Raw genomic sequence first — 9226 nt, 5'->3', positions numbered from 1 at the left:
GTTTTGAATCGGTAAAGCCAGGTAAGGGAACCATGATCAGTTCGAACAATGAACTGCCTTCCAAGCAGATAATGTCTAAACTTCTGGGTGAAAGTAACAATAGCAAGCAGTTCCTTCCTGGTAACACAATACTTAATTTGCGAAGGACCCAGACGTTTGCTTGCATAACTTATTACCTTCTCGTTGCCATCTTGATGCTGTGAAAGAACAGCTCCTATGCAATAGTTAGAAGCATCTGTGTATAAGACAAAAGTGCCATTAGTCATAGGGTAAGTCAGTATGGGTGGGGATACCAGCTTGTCTTTCAGTGTGGTAAATGCTTCTTGCTGATGAGATCCCCAATCAAGTCTTTCCTTTCTTAGTTATCTGGTAGAGTGGTTCTGCAATCTCTGCATATTTATCAACAAACCGACGATAATAGTTTGTCAAGCCGAGAAAGGACTGGACATCCTTGACAGATTTCTTGAACTACGCGGGTAAGCTCCGGGTTAGCCTCCACTCCATTTCTGCTGATTTGGTGTCCAAGAAAAATAACACTTTCCTGAAAGAAACAGCACTTTAATGGCTTTAGCTTCAAATTACTTTCCCTGAATCTTTCCAGTACTTCTGTTAGGTGGGTTGTATGCTCTTCTACTCCACAACTGGCCACAATGACATCATCTAAGTATATCAGAACCATGTCCCATTGAAGTCCTTTCAGCACAAATTCTATAGCCCTTTGGAACGTACCTGGGGCTCCACACAACCCAAACGGCATGCGAGTATACTCGAAAAGCCCATAGCGTGTGATGAATGCCGTCTTCCTACGGTCTTCTGGATCCACTTCAATTTGGTGGTACCCCTGCTGTAGATCTATAGTCGAGAAAATAGTAGCTCCTGCCAGGGTATCTAGACATTCATCAATATTTGGCAAGGGGTAAGAGTCCTTCCGGGTTACGTCATTCAACTTCCGATAGTCGATACACCATCTGACGCCACCATCTTTTTTTCTTACCAACACAACAGGAGAAGCCCAGTCAGATCTGGATGGGACCACAATTCCACTGTTAAGAAGACCTTGTAGGTGTTGCTTTTCTTCGTTCTGGAATCCTAATGGTGTGCGTCGAACAGGTGCTGCATTGCCAGTTGCGATCTGATGAGATACTGGAGAAAAGCATCCCACATCATTGGCATCCTTAGCAAATACGTCTTGAAATTCAATCAGTAAACTTGTTATTTCACGAGACTCTGATTCTGTAAGGCCCTTTATGGACTTTTCAACAAGCCCTGCTAAGTGATTTGGTACTTGGTTTAAGTATTTTTGGTCTGGTGCCTCTTTGATTATGGGGCTCTTATCAGTTTCTGTCTCGGCTTCAACTAACTTTCTCAAGTGTGTGCCTGCAGCTAGTCTAACCTCATTAGGTGTTGAGTTAAGGATGCGTACAGGGATGTTTTCGGTCATGTTTACAAGCCCAGATCCTTTGTGAGCTCCATTCTTCATAGACACAGGATCCAGCACACCAACCAGCTGGTTGTCCGGTTTGTCCAAACAACCTGTGACTATTGTTTCACTCATTGGGGCAAGTGTGGTTTCTGAACTGACACTTACTCTTGCTATATGTACTTGATCTGAAGTATTAGTATTTCCCAGGACAAGTTCCCCTTTCACTAATAAATCCCCCTGTCTTGCTAAGACTACAGCATCAACAGCCACCAATAAATCCATTCCGATTAGAACATCATCGCGGGTAATTGGTTGTTGACTTGCCGAAGTTAATGCGTACACTGACATTATTTACTGCTATCATCTTATTGCCAGTTTCTGCATTAAGAAGTGTGACCTTATCAGAGCAAGAATAATTCAAATCTACTTTTTTAACAAAGTCTTGAGATAGAACTGTAATTTCTGCACCAGTATCAATAACTGCTTTTGTCTTATGACTGTTAATTTGAACTGGGACTCTGATTGATGATCCCCCTTCCTCCTTTCCAATTTTGAGCATCTTTTTTTCATCGTCATTCTCAACTGATACGTCGGCTTTTCTATTTGGTGAGCGTGATGGTGATCTGGGGCAATTTCTCTGAAAATGGTTTGTATCACCACACTTATAACAACCTCTTTGAGGAGATGGTGATCTTTGTGATATTTTGGTCATTGCTACTTTTCTCTCTATTAACTTTTTCAGTTCCATGATCTCTTCCTTCAATGTTTTCTCTCCAGATGCAGCAGTTGACAAGGCTCTAACTTGTTCACCAGAGTCCCCTTCTTCTTGTCCCCTCCTTAAGTTATGTCCTCCCATTATGCCTGAGGTTCTTGGTATGTATGTTTGGTCTGGTCGTGACAGTCTGAGGCTGTCCCCTCGACTGCACATCATGACTAGGTATTGTCACCTGACTGGGGCTGTCCCCTCGGCTCATTGAGCGCTCTAGAAGTTGTGTGCAAGTTTCAGTCATTTCGGAGAATAGCCGTACCTGTTCTCGCATCATTTCAGATTGCTTCTCCATTGCTTCATCTTGCCTCCGTAGTAAGGCATTGGTCATTTCTCTGACATGAATTGAGAGGCCCCCTAATTCTGATTCAACTCTGTCTAGTACAGCAATGGTCTTTTCTTCCACTAATGGCATTAATGTGTTAAGGTCTGCCTGCAGTTCTCCCATGATACCAGTCTTCTGTGCTGTTGTTTCCTCCTGACTAGCCTCGTTTTTTGACATCTTTACAAGTTGAGCAACTCCTGTGGGTCCACTGAAACTGTTAACACGTCAGGTGTAGGGTCACTCCAACACTCTTTGACGATGTCTAATTCTAGTCGTCGTATCCACTTCCTTGATAATAAATGATCTGGATGTATACCGTCCTTCAGGAGATGGAAATTAATGGATTGTCTACCCTTACCCCTGACCTTCACAATATCCAAGTGAAACTAGAGAGTATTCCTGCCTAATGTGTCGTTCAATTCACAAATACTACGATTGAGTAGCGTTACCTCCTCTTTGATTTGATTATCAGTACTTTGGAAAGATTCAGGATGTCTATGACGAAGATGGGAGTTGTATGCCTTAGCTGAGTATACAGGAATGGTAATGAATTTTAATGACCCTTGTTTCGAGGTTACAAACTTTATGAGTCTTTGAAATTGTTCGAATATGTGAGCAGTTGCTGAACCTACTTTATTGTAACGCAGCTCTATGTGTTTATGTCTGTATTGTCCAACTTTCTGTGTAATGTCACACACTCCAAATAGTACATAAACAACAAGTGGTCTAGTTTCCTGGAATAATTTTTCAAGTTCCGGAATTGCCTTGTCGATAGCACTTGCAGTCGTTGCCCCTGGGTACGTAAGAAACTGCAGTGGAATTCCTGAAGAATTTCTGTTTCTTCTCAATGTATCTCCAAGGCTGTCTGAAATGAGTACTGGTAGCTTTTCACAGGAAGTTGACGGCACCTTAAGTGGATTTTTTTCCAAAAAATTTGTTATGTTTTTTGAGCTCATCAAATTGGAGATAATTCATTTGTGACACAAAACCGATAACTGAAATATATATGACTTATAAAAATACTGCTATAGCAATTTTTATATTTTTTTTTAAAGATTTTTTTGAAACCAGTGACTGTGAAAAATAAACAGAATGCAGATTTGCACAATTCTGATATTTAATAACAACTTATAAATCAGATTGGCCTCACCCAGTACGATGTACGCGTGTCCGACAGAGAACGGGTTCACACTTCTCTGTAACGCAAGCACGTGGTCTGGCTCAGCACGGAGAAACAGCGTTTTCTCCAAACAATAAAAGGATACACAAAATATATGATATTAATAAACACTTCTGACACCAATGTGGTGCTTTGGCAATGGTGTGGGTCCTAGTTTGGCATCACGTGGCTCAAAAAAGCCGGGAGAAGACAAGAAGACGTCCGTCAGCTTCAGAGTTTAATTTTAAAACAACATACATGTAATTATTGACACGCCGAACCCGACGGCAAATACACAATTGCACTACAGTAATCTAACAACTATACTCTGTGGTAAACGTGATGACCTTAACTTTTCTATCGTCAACTTCCCTTACTTAGCAGCAATATATCTTCATCCCCTGCATACGGAGTTTACATATCACAGTTAATTAGATACGCAAGAGCATGCTCTACCTATGAACAATTTCTGCAACGAGGTAAATTATTAACAAACAAGTTGATGAAACAAGCATTTCAGAAGGCTTGTTTCAAGTCACCATCACGTTTCAAGAACATCATTTCGTACGTTCTATGGTCGATACAATGGCTTAAAAGAAAATTCAAGTAATCATTTAGTTAAATGCTGACTGACGTTTTTCATACTACAGGTAAACTTCGGTATCTCGACATCGTATATGTCGACAACCTGGGATATGTCGACGTCCGTCCGCGGTCCCGGCATAATTCACTATATAAATGATTTGCAAAAACTCTGATATGTCGACCTCGGTAATGTCGACTACCCCGCTTATCTCGACGTATTTCACAGTCCCAATAGCAAAATTTACCTGGTTTATTTCGACATCGGTGCAATTTTCTGCTCTTCTTAACCTAATTGTTTGTCAGCTGGTCGCTCGTCACGCACGGACGACTCCGTGTATCTCGACGTCGTCAGATATTCACACCTTTCACACCCATGTTTTGACTACATACTCATGATATTGCTCTGTAGAACTGTGTTTGTAGAGGAATCCCAAGCCCCTTCGGGGTCTTTAATACGTTAATTGTTTAATATTCAGCTTGGGTAATATCACTGATAAATCATCTCGATTCTGCGTAAATGTACAACCGTTTATTTATGTCGAATTCTAAAAAAAAACTAAATATTTTATTTAAAAAAAAAAGCCACTGAAATCACTGAATACCAATGACCAATACACACAATGAATTCAATTAAACTTAAAAATTGTAAAATGCATTCAACAGGAAGCAATCAAAACAACGACATGCACGACTTGCAACAGCCGTAATATGGTAACATCATGAAATTTGTTAAATGTGCAATTCCAACTAAATTTGGGCTTGAAAATAAAATGAAAATTAATTATGAATGATTATGAATTGAAAAAGAAGTGAAATGAAATGATTTTAAAAATATACGCATTAATTTTTTATCGGTATCTCGGAAGTCGACTTTGTACCGTTCCGGTTTGGAGTATATAGAGCGCATTTCGTATCCTGTTCTGACAGAGCTAGTTGCACGCGGATCGAATGCTGAATGGAAAACGGTTTTTAGTAAAAATGAGAAGGTTTCGATAAAAAAGAAAGCATTTCATAAACAACATTTGGAATATATATTAACTTCTTAGATTTTCTAATAAATATAAAGGGATAGCTGAAACAAACGAGCTACAGTATAATTGAAGACGTGTAGGTAGTAACACGTCTGTTCAGTTTAGATCTATGGTTTTACTAAGCAGTAAAATTAAGGACGTCGAGTCTCAACTCTGATATCTCGACACCTCGGATATCTCGACATTTTCCGACTGTCCCGTCGATGTCGAGATAACGAAGTTTACGATTGTTAGTCCATTATTTAAACACTGAATTGACGACGGTTTTTTTCGTCATTTCCCGATCATGACAATGAGCACACGAACGGCGCCTGTGACCGGTCGGCAGGGTATGCTCACTTCTCCATGGCACCTGATCCCACCTCTGATGTTTTGGAGGTCCGTGATTGCTCTGTTCCTATTTTGTATTGTTTTACGGACATTTGATCTGGAATAGTGTTCGTTATCTCCATATGTTTCATCCAAAAAGTAAAAGGAAATGCTTTGGATATTGAATCTAATATTAGAAACATGCATGCAACAAAAATCAGTTATTTTTCTTAGGTGTAGAGATTCTAAAGGAAATATGGATTATCTTCCTTTATCCATGGTTTTAGATCAATTAGCCATATTATGCTTGGTAAAACCGAAGAAAATGACCAAAAACTAATTCAAAATGGTGCGAAAACATTAACCTATTATAGAATATCCTGCTTGTTTCATTGAATTATGTATTTTGCACTGGTATGCTTCTTTAACAGGGTGTGCCATTTTATCGACTTTACAAGAAGTGTGGAATGACTATATATTTTTTAAATAATAAAATTTGCAAGGATTATTACTAAATAATATGATAAAATTATCGAAAGTCACTGTCAGGTTTGATGGAAATTAACTATATATAGTTGTAGACAATCAATAATTTATCAATGACATAAAATAGCTTTAAGTCGTTAAATTGTGCTCAAATAATACAGTGAAATACATGTATGTGGACATAAGGAAAGTATTCACGTTCAGAAGTCCATTAAACAATCCAAAATAGGAACAGAGATGGGATCAGGTGCGTTGAGTGTGACGAAATCATTAGACAATAGCTCTATTTATAATACTGACATAATGAAAAAAAAAAATTACCACAGACCTGTTTACTCTTACGATTTCGCCGTATTTTTAAAGAATTTTTAGTCAGGAATACGTCTCACGTTTTGCTGTTATGAAAATACGGAAATCGGAAATACATGTGTTTGGAATTTAGCAATTAGTTTTTGTTTTGATCAGTCTCAGTCTCGCTTTTTTAATCGCTAAAAAAGAAAAAAAGATTTCAAACACAGAAGTGATGTCGGGTTGCCAAGGCGCTGTGGTATAAAATGAAAAAGACCATGTTATTAAATTATGTTTTAGTAATCAGAAAAGCAGTTGTTCTTCATAAATAGTTAAATATATGTAAAATCGATGGAAAATAAAATCTTGGTGGCAAATGCCAAATCTTACGGAAAAATCTAATCAAAAATACTGAGAGACAAGGATATTCATTACAGGCCTGTTACAAACTCAAGTAAAGACAGTGAGATTTCTACCCTCGATAGGTGAAGATCATTATGGCCTAATGGAAATAAAGTACAAAATGTCGGTTACTCGAACCGTCCACAAAGGGTACCTGTAATTGAAATTTGACTTGATGGTGCTACAGATACTTCTGTATGTGAAAATGAAATAGTTTACACTCGTTTTATGTAGATCAAGGTGTGGCAAAAAATGTATACATTAGCATTGAGACAGTAGAACATGCACATGCAAAAGGAGTTTTAGCTGCTATTGAACATGTTGAATCAGCCATGAATAGTGTTGAAGAAGGGTGGAATTGCAAGGAATTTAATTGCTACCGACTCGGATGGTGCTAGTGTGAATCTGGGGTAAAAACATCGTGTGACGAAGCTTCTTAAAGATTAAGTACTTCATTTAATTGCAATGCATTGTGTGTGTCATAGGCTCGAATTGGGAGCTCTGCATGCAATGAAAGACAGAGATTCAAAACTTTTTGCCGATCTTAAATCTATACTGCTGAGTCTACATACACACTATCATTACAGCTCAAAAGCTTTAAGATAACACCAGATGCTAGCAGAAGCTATGGAGGCTAAAATGATGAAGCTAATTAACCTGGACAGCACTAGATGGATACAACATTTAAGCAACTATCTCAATGTTCTTTTACGCCAGTACCAAATATTTGTCAATCATTTTGAAAACACAGTAGAGGGCAAAATATGGTCAGATGATGTCCAAAGCCGAGCAAAATTTATTCTAAAACATTTGAAAAACTACAACCTTCTTCACCATATGCATTTTCTAACAGATGTGCTTGCTGTCCTAAGTGAGCTTTCCCTCAAATTCCAGAAGCAGACCTGCCTACCCTTTTCATTGCGAGGGTGTAATTTCAGTACATTTTTGGTGGAATTTCAGAGGTAAAAGCGTAATCAATCATGTATTCCTATTTTGTTTTTACTATGATACTTTATTTTCTTTCAAAGCTGGCATAAACTTTTCTTTTTCGGGTCATCTATTGGCCAAAAAGTGTTGTAAAATACCGGTATCCTGTATCAAACTGAATTCAACCGTACACCCTGAATGAAGCATTTGGTCACTGTATTTAATCACTTAATTGAAGACTTACGTTTGCAGGTTTACACATATCGTAAATTATAACATTGTATTTTTTTCTTTTTAACACTCACATTTCTCTATCTTGTTCTAAGCAATGTTTAAAAAACTTAATTGAGCATAGAAATGGCTGTATTTATTGCAATATCACTTATTAATTAACGTAAGTAGTGCCTTCTTTTGAATCTTCGCAGTGCCTTGCAGTTTACATGTAACAAGTAGGTATATTACGTATCTTATCGAACCGGTCTTTTATTAATTACTTTTATTGGAACTTCTCTTTTCATTTCAGCACGTACTTTAACTTTAAATTTAGACATTCATAATGGATTTTAAACCAAAATATCAAAAGCGTAAAAATAATATAAAAGGCGTAATAGCGTAATGTTGTGGTAAAAAGAGGAAGAATGAAAGAAAAAGTGAGCTAGCTCCTCCAAAACTTGACGGTGAAACACATAATGAAAGGCACAGCTAGTGCACTTTAAATATATAGTATAGATCAAAAAGGGCAATAATTGCAAAAAAATCTTCACATCAAAATGTCTTGCATATGAGGACATTTAAATGTGGAATGAAGTTTCTAGATAAATAATGGAATCAAAATTTCTTGGCATTATACAATCCAAACATTAATTTGAAGAGGGGGGGGGGGGTGAGAAATTTTCTTGAATAATAGGCAAAACTCTTTGGGATAAAATAATGGAATATGTCCTAAATATCTGCATAGGTTGACGAAACTATGTACAACAGTTTAAGAGGAGTGGTGCTGACAAACTGTTCATCTGTATATTCATGGCCAAAAAGTCTAAGTTGGAAAGTGTGGAAATTCCCGGAAAAAATAAAGGAATCGGAATTTCCTGGAAATTTGCACATCTACATATTGTGTCCTAAATATCTGCAAAGTTTAACGAAATTCTGTGCAGCGGTTTATGAGGAGTTGCGCTGACAAACTTTTCATCTCTATGTAAAAGGTATGGCCAAAAACCTAAGTTTTTAGTGCGAAAAGTCCCGGAAAAAATAAAGGAATCGGAATTTCCTGGTAATATGCACATCTACATATTGTGTCCTAAATACCTGCAAAGTTTAACGAAATTCTGTGCAGCAGTTTATGAGGAGTTGCGCTGACAAACTGTTCATCTCTAAATTCAAGGTATGGCCAAAAACCAAAGTATTTAGTGCGGAAAGTCCCGGAAAAAATAAAGGAATCGGAATTTCCTGGTAATATGCACATCTACATATTGTGTCCTAAATACCTGCAAAGTTTGACGAAATTCTGTGCAGCGGTTTATGAGGA

Source organism: Saccostrea cucullata, unplaced genomic scaffold, assembly GCF_032062105.1.
Source record: "Saccostrea cucullata isolate Sc308-1 unplaced genomic scaffold, CSIRO_AGI_Scuc_v1 ctg779, whole genome shotgun sequence".
NCBI lineage: Eukaryota > Metazoa > Mollusca > Bivalvia > Ostreida > Ostreidae > Saccostrea > Saccostrea cuccullata.
Note: the sequence above shows the minus strand (reverse complement) of the source record.